This window comes from Chiloscyllium plagiosum, unplaced genomic scaffold, assembly GCF_037043375.1.
Source record: "Chiloscyllium plagiosum isolate Xiang-an unplaced genomic scaffold, Cpla_swu_hap1 HiC_scaffold_23, whole genome shotgun sequence".
Lineage (NCBI taxonomy): Eukaryota > Metazoa > Chordata > Chondrichthyes > Orectolobiformes > Hemiscylliidae > Chiloscyllium > Chiloscyllium plagiosum.
Window position 1 is genome coordinate 57,716,183 of NW_028270161.1, and position 15,000 is coordinate 57,731,182.

Consider the following 15,000-nt stretch of genomic DNA (forward strand, 5'->3'; position numbering starts at 1 on the left):
GATGTGAAAGATGCTAGGAGCTGGGAAACAGGAGCAGTCTTCTCGGGAGGAGGATGAGGACACTGTGAAGATACACACCCCACAAGTAGTAGATTGTTGTGTGGGAAGGTTGTGTGGTGAGATGAGGTGAGAGAACTTGCAACAAAAAACTCTCCGAAAAACTCCTTGTAACTCAGATTTAGCCAAAACAAAAGGTTCAGCCCAAAGATGAAATCGTCCGGTTCATTCTGAAGGCACATGTGACAACAGCAATCTGATGAGATAGCTCGTTTAAATGAAAAGTACTGCCTCTAGAATTCCTTCCTGTTGTCAAGTTTTAGTCTCCTTATCTGAGGAAGGATGTTTCTGCTGTAGAGGGAGTTCAGTGAAGGTTCACCACACTGATTCCTGAGATGGCAGGAATCACGTATGAGGAGAGATTGAATTGGTTCAGATTATACTCGCTGGAGTTCAGAAGAATGACGGAGGATCTCATTGAAACGTGCAAAACTTTGAATAGAGCTGGACAAGATAAATGCAGGAAAGATGTTTCCAAAGGCAGGGGAGTCCAAAACAAAGAGTCACAGTCTAAGGATATGGGGTCGGCCATTGAGGAGAAATTTCTTCACCCAGAGAGTGGTGAGCCTGTGGAATAGTCTGCCAAAGAAAGCAGTCAAGGTTAAAACATTACACTATTCCAGGAAGGAGTTGAATACAGCGCTGGGACTAAAGGGATCAAAGGATGTGGGGAAAAGCAGGAACAGTTTACTAAATTGGATGATCAGCCATGGTCACAATGAATGGCAGAGCAGGTTTGAAGGGCTGAGTAACCTACACAGGCTCCTATTTTCTATGTCTCTCTGTTCTATATTTCAAAGGCATTAGTTGTAGAGCATATGTCTGATATTGTTGAACCGTCAAATCTGGAGATCCGAAAACCAAGGAGGAGTTTATGAAGGATCTTCATAATGCTGTAGGTCTACAAGATCCAAGCCTACACATCCCGCTAAAGTCTCAGGGATGTTATTGAGGAGTACATTCACTTTGAAGAGTTTGCATTAAATAGAGAAAGAAACATTCCCACAGTATTGGCCAGAAAAATCTTCAGCAAATTCTTCATTCAACTCCTCAATCGATTCACTGGTGGATGGATGGGCTATTACTTCAGTCCTGGCATGCTACAGCAGTGGGAAATACAGCTGTACAATTCCTCACAGGAGCTGATCAAGCTTCATTCATTCAAGCAGGATCAGCTAACATCTTAACCTTTCCCAAGTCTGTTAGAAAGAGGAGAAAAGCAGAGAAGATGAAAATCTCAGTCCATTGTCTTTCTACAATGGTCCTATGTGGAAATCTCTGTCTATTAATGCTTGTGCATCCCAAGGAGAGGCCTGTAGAAAAAACCAGATTCTACATATCCTCCAAGAGGAAACAGTTTGAGATTGGCAGCAACAGGAGACTGTGGGGAGGGGACATTAGGAGAAGCAGGAGGGTTTTTTAATTGCAAAAAGATACTTTATTCATAAAATATCTATCTACATTCACAGGTACTAAAGCGGTTCTTTACAGTTTTTTTTATTTATTCATAGGATGACAGCCAGCATTTATTTTCCATCCCTAATTGCCCAGAGAGCAGTTGAGAGTCAACCACATTGCTGTGTGTCTGGAGTCACACCAGGAAAGACCAGTGGTTTCCTTTCCTAAATTATATTAGTGAACCAGATGCTCTTGCCCGACAATTGACAGTGGTTTCATGGTCATCGTTAAACTTTTAACTCCAGATTTTCTTTGTTAATGAATTCAGATTCCACTGGTGGTGGTGGAGGGTTGTTTTTCAGCCTTGGAGGCCTGTGACCAGTGCTATGCCGCAAGGATCAGTGTTGGGTCCACTGCCTTGTTTCATTTATATAAATGATTTGGATATGAATATAGGAGGTTGTTTGTAAGTTTGCAGATGACACCAATGACATCAAATTTGTTGTTGTGGTGGACGGTGAAGAAGGTCACCTCAGAGTACAGCAGGACCTTGATCAGATAGGCCGATGAGCCAAGGAGCAGCAGATGGAGTTTACTTTAGATAAATGTGAAGTGCTGCATTTTGGTAAGGCAAATCAGGGCAGGACCTTTACAGTCAATGGTAGATCCCCGGGGCGTATTGCCGAACAAAGAGACTTTGGGGTGCATGTTCGCAGTTCGTTGACAGTGAATTCGCAGGCATTTGGAACGTTTGCCTTCATTGGTCACAACTTTAAATATAGGAGTCGGGACATCATTTTGCAACTGTACAGGACATTGGTGAGGCTACTTTTAGATTCAAAGTTTGTGAGACGATTTGTAGCTCGGGTGCTCGTTCTTGAGGTTCAGTTCGCCGAGCTGGGAATTTGTGTTGCAGACGTTTCGTCCCCTGTCTAGGTGACATCCTCAATGCTTGGGAGCCTCCTGTGAAAAGTTTCTGTGATGTTTCCTCCGGCATTTATAGTGGTTTGTCTTTGCCGTTTCCGGTTGTCAATTCCAGCTGTCTGCTGCAGTGGCCGGTATATTGGGTCCAGGTCGATGTGTTTGCTGATAGAATTCTTAGAGGCATAGCACTCATCCACAAACTCCATCAACAAACACATCGACCTGGACCCAATATACCGGCCACTGCAGCGGACAGCTGGAACTGACAACCGGAAGCGGCAGATTCAAACCACTATAAATACCGGAGGAAACATCACAGAAGCGCTCCACAGGAGGCTCCCAAGCACTGAGGATGTCACCTAGACAGGGAACGAAACGTCTGCAACACAAATTCCCAGCTTGGCGAACAGAACCACAGCTACTTTTAGATACTGCGTTCAATTCTGGCCACCTTTCTATCAGAAGGATGTTAATAGGGTGCAGAAAAGATTTATAAGGATGTTGCTGGAGTTGGAGGATTTGAGCTGTAGTGAGAGGCTGAATAGGCTGGGGCTATAAAATCATGAGGGGCATGGATAGGGTGAATAGCCGAGGACTTTTTCCTGGAGCAGCGTTCCAAAACTAGGTTTAAGATGAGAGGGGAAAGATTTAAAAGGGACCTAAGGGGTAACTTTTACAGACTGAGGTTGGTACATGTATGGAAGAAGCTCCCAGAGGAAATGGTGGAGGGAGGTACAATTACAACATTTAAAAGGCATCTGGATGGATACATGAATGAGAACGGTTTAGAGAGATACGGGCCAGATTGGAATGTCTGGTCAGCATGGATGAGTTGGACTAAAGGCTCTGTTTCCGTGCTATCTGAACCCAGGTCCCCAAAACATTACCTGGGTCTCTGGATTAATAGCTCCAGGATAATGCCACTAAGCCATCACCTCTCTCAGGCTTTGCCAATCAAGACTTGGAGGTGTTGGTGTTGGACTGGGATGGGCAAAGTTAAAAATCACACAACACCAGGTTATAGTCCAACAGGTTTAATTGGAAGCACAAGCTTGAGACATATCCCAAAAGTGTAGTGTTTTGCTATAAATTCTGTGTCCTACAATCGTGTACTCCACAACCACCTGATGAAGGAGCAGCGCTCCGAAAGCTAGTGCTTCCAATTAAACCTGTTGGACTATAACCTGGTGTTGTGTGATCTTTAACTTTTGAGAATGTGGAGCTGGAAAAGCACAGCTGGTCAAGCAGTATCCAAGGAGCAGGAGAATCAATGTTTCAGGCATAAACCCTTCATCAGGAATGAGTAATTTTTAACTTTGCCAAACAAGACCAACAAACATTTGAATTTGACATTATCTCCAGTTACAAAAGCCAAAGGCATATGCAGGACACTAAGGAAGGGTATGCTGGCATTGGAGGGAGTCCAAAAGACATTAACAAGAATGATGCAGGAGATGAACCACTTGTCATATACGAAGCGGTGGAGGACTTTGGTCCTGCATAAGCATGGAGTTTAAAATGATGAGGGGTATCTCATTTAAACTTATAAGATACTGAGAGAACTGGATAGAGTGGACATGGAGAAGATATTTCCACTTGTTGGAGAGACTAAGACCCGGGGCAAGCCTCAGAGTGAAGGGACAACCCTTAAGATCTGAGATGAGGAAGACGTTCTTTAGCCAGAAAATGGCAACTTGGTGGAACTCATTGCTACAAAAGGCTGTGTGTAGGTCAAATCATTGAGGTTCTTGATTAGTCAGAGAATCAGGAGTTATGGGGAGAAGGCAAGAGAATAGGATTGAGATACATATTAGCCATGATTGAACAGTGGAGCAGACCCATTGGTCTAAACAGCCCAGTTCTGCTGCTATACATTATGTTTTTGTGGTCTTATGGTGTAAGTAGGATGTGCGTAAATTGAGTGAGTAAGTTGGGTGGGTGTAAGTTGGGCTATCGCATAAAGCCATCTTTTCAAACTCCTCTGCTTCTTTAAGGAACTGTTTAAAATCTTCCTCTTTGGTCACCCATTCTGACATCTCTTTATATGTCAAAAAATGTTTATTGATTAGCTCTTGTTAGCATTTTGAGATATTTGACTGCACTAATGGTGCTATATAAATGCAAGTGGTTGTTGCTACGCTGACGTTGAAGTAGCGTTTTTGTTCATTTGTGGAATGTGGGTAGTTGGCTGAGCCAGTATTTATTGCCCATCCCTAAATTGCACAATTGGTGCACGCTTAACAGAAACCAAACACATGGCTGGGGTAATACAGTCATGTCCAGACTGGTTCTGAAGTATTTCTATGTGTCAGTCATTTGCAGGGACTGGAACAGAAAGTGCTTTAGATTTAGTGCAAACTCTGCTCCAACAGCGAAAATAAATCATCTTCTGTACTTTTGCTTATTGACAACCCGAATAAAACTGTTCGCACAGACCACAGTTTAAAAAAAGTCTGGCCCCTTTTGCGTAGGCTGATAAATCACTATCTCAGTTTTGATATTATAGTACTGAAGAGGCCAATTGGCCCATTATGTGTTTACTGGCTCTATGAAAGTACTGTCCAATTAGCTTCACACCCCTGACCCCCCCTCCACATTTCCCCGTAACCCTATAAAACTCTCCCTTTCAACTTTATGTCCACTTTTTGAAAGTTTCTGTGGAATTTTCTTCCACTGTCATTTCAGCCTGCACGTGGTATTCTGAATCCAGCTGATGGGAATACTGGACAAGTCAAATTCCAGAATGAAACCTGGTCTTATTTGATTGTCAATTTTTTTGCAGTTAGTTGCTCGTGATTTCTGATCCTGTCTGGTTATTGAGCATCTCTAGTTTTGGACAATTGGTTTGAAATAGTGGACCTGTATTTTCTGAAATGAAGTCACTGTTTGAGTGTAGAAACACATTGTCCACATTACGCACAGCAAGCTCCCACACACAGCAATGACCAGATTGTCTGTTTTAGCAGCACTGGCTGAAGACTAAACCACAAACAATTCCTCTGGTCTCCTTTTGGCATCTCCAACATCAACTTGAGAATGCAGACATGCCTTGTTTTAGCATCTTGTTCAAGAGATTGTATCTTTAGCAATGTAGCATTCCCTCAGTGCTGCACTGCGATTTATGCTCAAGTATTCACAACAGGAATTGTACTGCTAGCCCCACAAGGTTTACACCAGAAGCTGTGGCTATGTTACAACAAACAGTGCTAACAGAAATGGGGCAGCATGGTGGTTCATTGGTTAGCTCTGCTGCCTCACAGTGCTAGGGACCTGGATTCAATTCCAGCCTTAGGCAACTGTGTGGAGTTTGCACATTCTCCCCATGTCTGCGTGGGGTTTCCTCCCGCAATCCAAGGATGCGCAGGTTAGGTGAATTGGTCATGCTAAATTGCCGATAGTGTTCAGGGATATATAGGTTAGGTGCATTAGTCAAGGGTAAATGTAGAGTAATAGGGTAGGGGAATGGGTCTGGGTGGGATACCTTTTGAAGGGTTGATGTGGATTTGTTGGGCCAAATGGCCTATTTCCATACTGTAGGAATTCTATTTAAAAACAGAAAGGATTTTTCTTTATTATGCCTGGCAACCTGAGTTTGAGTAGGTAACGCCTCTTACATAAAACAGCATCTGATATTTAACACTTCCTTCCCAGATTGACACCATGCAAATGATAATGCAGCCTCTTTATCATGAGATTTGATCCCAATCGAAACCTGTCTCCAGCACTTCCTTCCAGACTATGCAAAAAAAACAACGAAACAAAAAGCAAGCCCCACATCACACCAGTTTACGGTCGGCCTCCTGCATTCTGCAAGGTCATGTGCAGAGTTCTCCTTGTGCAGCATGCACACACATGATAATGATAAGTTGCTATAGCTATTTATGTGACTGAAACCAATGGGGGTGGTTAAAGTACAGCATAAGCAACAGATAAGACTCAAGAAAATGCAAACAGAAACTCTGGGCCTGAGGTGCAGGGCAATCACAATGCGAGAATGGTGCACTCGAGCTGCTTATTATTAAACCATTTTTTAAAACACTGCAATTTTGTATGATCGGTTCCAAACCTTCATTAGCTCCTGGATCATTTCCACTCTGATAAATGTTCATTCTTGGCATTTTGATTTTTGATATTTTTATTTATTAGATCATGAGCACTGGCTGGACCAATATTTATTATCCATCTCAGTTGCCCTTGAGAAGGTGATGGTGAGCTGCCTTCTTGACCTGCTGTAGTCCATATGCTATAGGTTGATCCAAAATGCCATTAGGGAGGGAATTCCAGGATTCTGGCCTGACAATATTTTCACTGAATTCACTGTCAACATTTTGGTGATTACCATTCACCAGAAACATAAATGAACTAGCCAAATAAATAATACAGCGACAAGAGTAGATCAGTGGCTGGTGACTATCTCATTTCCTCCCTTTCAAATACCTACCCACCATCTACAAGGCACAGGTCACTGTGATGGAATACTTTTAACCCACCAGGAAGATTCCTGTGACAGTACCTTCCAAAGCCACACCCTTCAGTATCAAGAAGAACAACAGACATCTGGGAACACCAGTGCTTGCATGTTGCCCTCCAATCCATGCACCACTTTGATTTGGAAATATGTTGCCATTCCATCACAAATATTTGTTGTGACATATGTTCAGCTTCAGGTCTGATTCAGTGGGAACAATTTCCTTTCTGAAGTTGGTTGTTCAATTCTCGCTCTGTATACTTTGAGCATAAAAGTACTGTGCAGTGGTGACAGAGTGCTACATTGCCAAAGATGCATTGTCTTGAATCCTGGAACTCCCTCAGACCACTGGGATAATCCTCCTACCTCTTAGACTGCAGTAATTCAAGAGGCAGCTCACCATCACCTTCTCCAGGGCAACGAGGCACTGACAATAAACGCTGGCTAGCCAACAACATCAAAATCATGAATAATTTTTTTCAAAATTGAACATCCAAGGAAAAATGATTAGATTCTCTCTTGTTGGAGATGGTCATTGCCTGGCATTTGTGTACCATGAATATCATTTACCACTTGTCAACCCCAGCCTGGGTCAAGCACTGGTTGTATTTGAATATGGACTGCTTCAGGATTTGAGGAAACACATACGGTGCTGAACAATGTGCAGTCATTGGCAAATATCTCAATTTCTGACCTTATGCTGAAGGGAAGGCTTTGATGAAGCAGCTGAAGATCGTTGGACCTACAACACTAGCCTAAGGGACTTCTAAAGAGATGTCCTGTAGCTGAGATGAATGATGAATGACCTCCAACAACAACCATCCTCCTATGTGCCAGATATGACTCTGACCAGTGGAGAGTTTGGTCCCAATACCCATTGGTTCCAGTTTTGTTATGACTCCTTGATGCCAAACTCAGTCAAATGCAGCCTTGATGTCAAGGGCTGTCACTCTCACCTCAACTCTGGAATTCAGCTCTTTTGTCCATGTTTGGACCAAGGCTATAATGAGGTCAGAGCTGAGAGTGATCCTGGCGGACATCAAACTGGGAATCACTAAGCAGATTACTGCTCAAAAAGTACCACATGATAGCACTGTTGATGACACCTTCCATCAGTATACTGATGATCGAGAGTAGACTGATGGGACAAAAATGGCTGGGTTGGATTTGTCCTGCTTTTTGTGTACAGAACATACCTGTTTCTACATTGTCAGCTAGATGCCAGTGTTGTAACTGTACTGGAACAGTTTGGCTAGGGGAGCGGCAAGTTCTGGAGCACAAATCACCGGAAAGTTGTCAGGGCCCATAGCCTTTGCAGTATCCAGGCCCTCCAACTGTTTATTGATATCACATGGAATGAATCCAATTGGCTGAAGTCAGGTATCTGTGATGCTGGGAATCCCTGGAGGAGAGCGAGTTGGATCATCCACTCAGCAATTCCGGCTGGAGACTGCTGCAAAAGCTTCAGCCTTATTTTTTGCACTGAGTGTGTTGGGCTCTTCCATCATTGAGGATGGGGATATTTGTGGAGCCTCCTCCTTCAGTGAGTCGTTTCATTGTCCATCACCATTCACGACTACATGTGGCAGGACTGCAGAACCGTTAGTTGTGGGATCACTTAGCTCTGACCATCACTTGTTACTTAAGCTGTTTGGCATGCAAGAAATCATGTGTGGCAGCTTCACCAGATTGAGACCTCATTTTTTAGGTATACCTGGTGCTACTCCTGGCATGCCCTCCTGCACTATACATTGAATCAGAGATGATCCCTTGGCTTATTGGTAATAGTTGAGTGGGGGATATGCTGTGCCATGAGGTTGCAGATTCTGCTGGAGTACAGTTCTACTGATGATGATGGCCCACAGTGCCTCATTGATGGCCAGATTTATCTTGAATATGAAAATGGAACTTCATCTTCACAAGGACTGTGTGGTGGTCACTCTTACCAATACTGTCATGGACACATGCATCTGCAGCTGACAGAGTTTTCAAAATTTCAAACCCTTCTATCAGAGTTATTTTCCCTTGATAATTAACTGCACTATTTTGTACATTGAAAGGTTTAGTAAATTCAATTGTATTGTGTTGCAGCTTTGTTAGCCTGCATTAAATGTTAATAGGATCCAAAATCAAATCTGGCTTATGTAAGGCGCCTGACACTGATTTGAAGCTTAGGTTTTTTGATGTAAAGATCAAGCTGTTTAATGACTGCAGCTTCTGTTCTGAATGCTGATACTTTAAGAGGATATTTGACACGGTAATTTTCACTTCATTGTGTTAAATCTGGTGCTGCTTCTTTGCAACAAATTCCAGGTTTCCTTCAACTAGATTCTTGGGATTTCTATCGCCCTGTAACATTGTTCATTATGTGCTTGTAGCACGGCCAAACACTGCATCCACCATTTATTCATGTATTGGGAGATGCGGTTTTAAAATATAGCCTGAGATGTAATCTTTTGATCTTTCTGAAGAAAGCCATCAGCTGGTACAAAAGGCCAAATACAGAGGCATTTCATTCCACAGCCAGTGAACATTCAGAGCTCCAGAATAAACTCTGAATTTTAACAACTTGATTTTTAGTTACACAATACACAAATTACACAAGTTACACAATACACAAAACAATATACCGTTTTGGATACTTGTGGGGGGGGGGACTTACCATGGGTAAGCAATGGGGTTCAGGCCTCTGGCACGGAGCCTGTCCCTGTTGCTCAGAAGGGAAGGGTGGAGAAGAGCAGAGCAATAGTTATTGGGGACTCGATAGTTCGGGGCACAGATAGGCGGTTTTGTGGGGGCGAGAGAGACTCATGTTTGGTATGTTGCCTCCCAGGTGCAAGGGTACGTGACGTCTCTGATCGTGTTTTCCGGGTCCTTAAGGGGGAGGGGGAGCAGCCCGAAGTCGTGGTCCACATTGGCACCAACGACATAGGTAGGAAGAGGGCTGAGGATGTTAGGCAGGCTTTCAGGGAGCTAGGTTGGAAGCTCAGAGTTAGAACAAACAGAGTTGTTGCCTCTGGTTTGTTACCCGTGCCACGTGATAGAGAGTCGAGGAATAGGGAGAGAGAACAGTTAAATGCGTGGCTACAGGGATGGTGCAGGAGGGAGGGATTCCGGTATCTGGATAACTGGGGTTCTTTCTGGGGAAGGTGGGACCTCTATAAACAGGATGGTCTACACCTGAACCTGAGGGGCACCAGTATCCTTGGGGGGAGGTTTGCTAGTGCTCTTGGGGGGGGGTTTAAACTAACTCTGCAGGGGCATGAGAACCTAGACTGTAGTTTTAGGGTGCAGGACCTGGAGTGTAGGGAGGTTAGGAACATGGCATCAATCTCAAAGGAGGGTGCCTGTAAACAGGAAAGTGGCTTGAAGTGTGTATACTTCAATGCAAGAAGTATACGAAATAAGGTAGGTGAACTTGCAGCATGGGTTGGTACCTGGGATTTCGATGTTGTGGCTATTACGGAGACATGGGTAGAACAGGGACAGGATTGGCTGTTGCAGGTTCCAGGGTTTAAATGTTTTAGTAGGGTCAGAGGTGGGGGTAAAAGAGGGGGAGGTGTGGCATTGCTTGTCAAAGATAGTATTACAGTGGTGGAAAGGACGATGGATGAAGACTCGCCATCTGAAGTAGTTTGGGCTGAGATTAGGAATAGGAAAGGTGAGGTCACCCTGTTAGGAGTTTTCTACAGGCCTCCTAATAGTCCTAGAGATGTAGAAGAAAGGATTGCGAGGATGATTCAGGAGAAGAGTGGAAGTAATAGGGTGGTTGTTATGGGGGACTTTAACTTTCCAGATATTGACTGGGAAAGCTATAGCTCGAGTTCGTTAGATGGGTCGGTGTTTGTCCAATGTGTGCAGGAGGGTTTCCTGACACAATATGTAGACAGGCCAACAAGAGGTGAGGCCATACTGGATTTGGTTCTGGGTAACAAACCAGGCCAGGTGTTAGAATTGGAGGTAGGTGAGCACTTTGGGGACAGTGACCACAATTCGGTGACTTTTACTCTAGTGATGGAGAGGGATAAGTTTACACTGCAGGGCAAGAGTTATAGCTGGGGGCAGGGAAATTATGATGCGGTGAGGCACGACTTAGGATGCGTGGCTTGGAAAAGTAGGCTTCAAGGGAAGGGCGTAATTGATATGTGGAGCTTGTTCAAGAAGCAACTATTGAGTGTCCTTGATAAGTATGTACTTATCAGGCAGGGAGGAAAGGGTCGTGTGAGGGAGCCGTGGTTTAATTAGGAATTGGAATCCCTTGTTAAAGGGAAGAGGGCGGCCTATGTAAAGATGAGGTGTGAAGGTTCAATTGGGGCGATTGAGAGTTATAAGGTAGCCAGAAAGGACCTGAAGAGAGAGCTAAGAGCAGCAAGGAGGGGACATGAAAAGTCCTTAGTTGGTAGGATTAGGGAAAACCCTAAGGCTTTCTATAGGTATGTCAGGAATAAAAGAATGACTAGGGTAGGAATAGGTCCAGTCAAGGATAGTAGTGGGAAGTTGCGTGTGGAGGCTGAAGAGATTGGGGAGACACTGAATGAATACTTTTCGTCAGTATTCACTCAGGAACAGGACATTGTTGCCGATGTGAATACTGAGTCACAATTAATTAGAATGGACGGCTTTGAGATATGTAGGGAAGAGGTGTTGGAAATTCTGGAAAGGGTGAAAATAGATAAGTCCCCTGGGCCTGATGGCATTTATCCTAGTATTCTCTGGGAAGCAAGGGAGGAGATTGCAGAGCCATTGGCCTTGATTTTTATGTCCTCGTTGTCTACAGGAATAGTGCCAGAAGACTGGAGGATAGCAAATGTGGTTCCCTTGTTCAAGAAGGGGAGTAAGGATAACCCTAGTAACTATAGGCCGGTGAGTCTCACTTCTGTTGTGGGCAAAGTCTTAGAGAGAATTGTAAGGGAAAGGATTTATGAACATTTGGATAGGAATAATGTGATCAAGGATAGTCAGCATGGTTTTGTGAAGGGCAGGTCGTGCCTCACAAACCATATTGAATTCTTTGAGAAAGTGACTAAGGAGGTAGACGAGGGTAAAGCGGTAGATGTGGTGTATTTGGATTTTAGTAAGGCATTTGATAAGGTTCCCCGTGGTAGGCTACTGCAAAAAATACGGAGGTATGGCATTGAGAGTGAGTTGGAGGTTTGGATTAGGAATTGGCTGGCTGGAAGAAGACAGAGGGTAGTAGTTGATGGTAAAGGTTCATCTTGGAGTGCCGTTACTAGCGGTGTTCCGCAAGGATCTGTTTTGGGACCACTGCTGTTTGTCATTTTTATAAATGACCTGGAGGAGGGGCTAGAAGGTTGGGTGAGCAAGTTTGCAGATGATACGAAAGTCGGTGGAGTTGTTGACAGTGAGGCAGGATGTGTCAGGTTACAGCGGGATATAGATAAGCTGCAAAGCTGGGCAGAAAGGTGGCAAATGGAGTTCAACGTAGGTAAGTGTGAGGTGATTCACTTTGGTAAGAATAACAAAAAGATGGGGTACTGGGCTAATGGTCGGATACTTGATAGTGTGGATGAGCAGAGGGATCTTGGTATCCATGTACACAGATCTCTGAAAGTTGCCACCCAGGTAAATAGTGCGGTGAAGAAGGCATATGGCGTACTGGCTTTTATTGGTAGAGGAACTGAGTTCCGGAGTCCTGAGGTCATGTTGCAGTTGTATAAGACTCTTGTGTGGCCGCATCTGGAGTATTGTGTGCAGTTTTGGTCGCCATACTATAGGAAGGATGTGGAGGCACTGGAACGGGTGCAGAGGAGGTTTACCAGGATGTTGCCTGGTATGGTAGGAAGATCGTATGAGGAAAGGCTGAGGCACTTGGGACTGTTTTCATTGGAGAAAAGAAGGTTTAGGGGTGATTTGATAGAGGTGTACAAGATGATTAGGGGTTTAGATAGGGTTGACCATGAGAACCTTTTTCCACGTATGGAGTCAGCTATTATGAGGGGGCATAGCTTTAAATTAAGGGGTGGTAGGTATAGGACAGATGTTAGGGGTAGATTCTTTACTCAGCGAGTCGTGAGTTTATGGAATGCCCTGCCAGTAGCAGTGGTGGACTCTCCCTCTTTATGGGCATTTAAACGGGCATTGGATAGGCATATGGAGGATAGTGGGCTAGTGTAGGTTAGGTGGGCTTGGATCGGCGCAACATCGAGAGCCAAAGGGCCTGTACTGCGCTGTATTTTTTCTATGTTTCTATGTTCTATGTTTCTAAATAATGAACACACCTCATGACCTCATTTTTGTTTGAAATGAGCAGAGCAATTACATCATCATAGCAAAACCACTTGTAACTTTCTCTGTGTTATCGTTTGTTGTTTTCTCTAGTTTTATCTCTCTTTACCCAGAATCAAAAGGTCCACATTATTAACAATTCCGAATGAAGGTCTAGGGCCAGTTACTTCCCTGAGCAGCATGCGCATAGTGTTTAACGATTATCAAAGTAAATCAAAAAACTGCTTTTTATTTCCTTTGTAGGGTACCAACGTCAGCATGAAGCTCATATTCATTCTAACACGATCATTTAACTTTCACACGGGATGTGGGTGTTCATGTGAATGTCATAGCAAATCCTTAACCTCCCTTGTCTTGATAGGCTCATTTCAGAGAGCAGATAGGAATCAACCACATTGCTGTGGGTCTAATCTTAGATAATCTTCTTCACTGTCCACTATACCACCAATCTTGGTGTCATCCTCAAATTTACTAACCCTGCCTTCTATATTCTAATCCAATCATTTATATAAATGACAAACAAAAGTAGACCTAGTACCAATCCCTGTGGGACACTGCTGGTCACAGGCCTCCAGTCTGAAAAACAACCCTTCAGCACCACTCTCTCTCTGTCCTGCCATTAAGCCAACTTTATATCTAATTGGCAAGCTCCCCTGAATCCCAAGTGATCTTAATTTACTAATTAGTAAATGTCACATACTGTGCGTATAACCCGCAGCAGTGTCTGGGTTTTAATTCTATTCTCACAGTTAGCTCTGTTTGAAAGTGCAGGTGGATGAAACCAGCCATCCTGGAACCTGGGTAGCCCAGAATCCTAGCTGTACACAGATTACACCAGATCCAGACAGCAGCTCACTGCCACCTTCTCAAAGGGAATGTGGGATTGGCAAGAAACTTTGCCCACATCCTATCCAAGAATAAAGCAAAAAGCACCACTGGTTCCTTCGCTGAACATCTTGTACTTTTTAAATGTCGGCACTGTTTTTGACACCACAATTACTTACAATGGAAAGAAAACACAGCATACACGTTTGTAATGTCCCAGCAATTAATGTATTGTACTTAAAGCAGCATAAAGGCCTAAGGTGCTTCACATGAGTATAGTCAGCCATTATTAGACATTGAATAACAGGTATTAGTGTTATCTTCAAGAGTTTCCAAATGAAACTGAAGTGATAGTTATATGCTAATAATGGATTTTTTTTTAGTTTTAGGATAAGGAGTAGCATATTTAAAATAGGCATGAGGAAAAATTACTTCTCCCAAAGGGTCATGAATCTGTGGAATGCAGGACTCTGAGTAAATTTAAGGAAGAGATTGACAGATTTTTAATGAGTAATTGGTTGAAGGGTTAAGGAGAGCGGGCAGGAAAGCAGAATTGAGGCTGAGACGAGATCAGCCATTATCATAATAAATAGCAGAGTAGGCTCAAGGGACTGAATTGCCTCCTCCCACTCCTAGGTTTTGTCTTCTTAAGTAATTGTTATATTGGGAAACATAATCAGTGGTGTTGGATTGTTGTTGTGTCAGAGTTGGAATAAAACTCTGACTGGAAAAGTAAACGTGTAGACACTGCCTGACTAACCTTTAATCACTGGTGTCTCTCATTAGGGCAGGTGTCCAAAAGGAAGAAGTAAAGAGATTTAGAGAGTGAATTCTGGAGCTTAGGTCCTGAAGATGGGTCTGCAAATTCTGGAGTGAAGGAAATCAGGGATGGGCAGAAGTTGGAGGAACTGAGAGATGTGGAGGTCTAATGGAAGGGATGGAAGGCCAGTGAAGCCAGGAACTGACTTAGAAGCAAGGACAGGAATGTTAAATTTGGCACATTGATCACATAGGAGCTGGAGGTGATGGGTGAAAGGGACTTGGGGGCAAATTCGGATAAGGGGCAGCAGAGTTTTGGATGG

General features: G+C 43.7%; 1 protein-coding gene and 1 long non-coding RNA gene across 3 annotated transcripts in view; one reads left to right on the forward strand and one right to left on the reverse strand.

Moving 5' to 3' along the window:
* Positions 1 to 15,000, forward strand: part of LOC148145905 (uncharacterized) — a 125,026-nt gene that overhangs the window by 40,981 nt on the left and 69,045 nt on the right. The gene's annotated exons all lie outside the window — the stretch shown is intronic.
* tmcc3 (transmembrane and coiled-coil domain family 3) overlaps positions 1 to 15,000 on the reverse strand; it is a 112,631-nt gene that overhangs the window by 30,380 nt on the left and 67,251 nt on the right. The gene's annotated exons all lie outside the window — the stretch shown is intronic.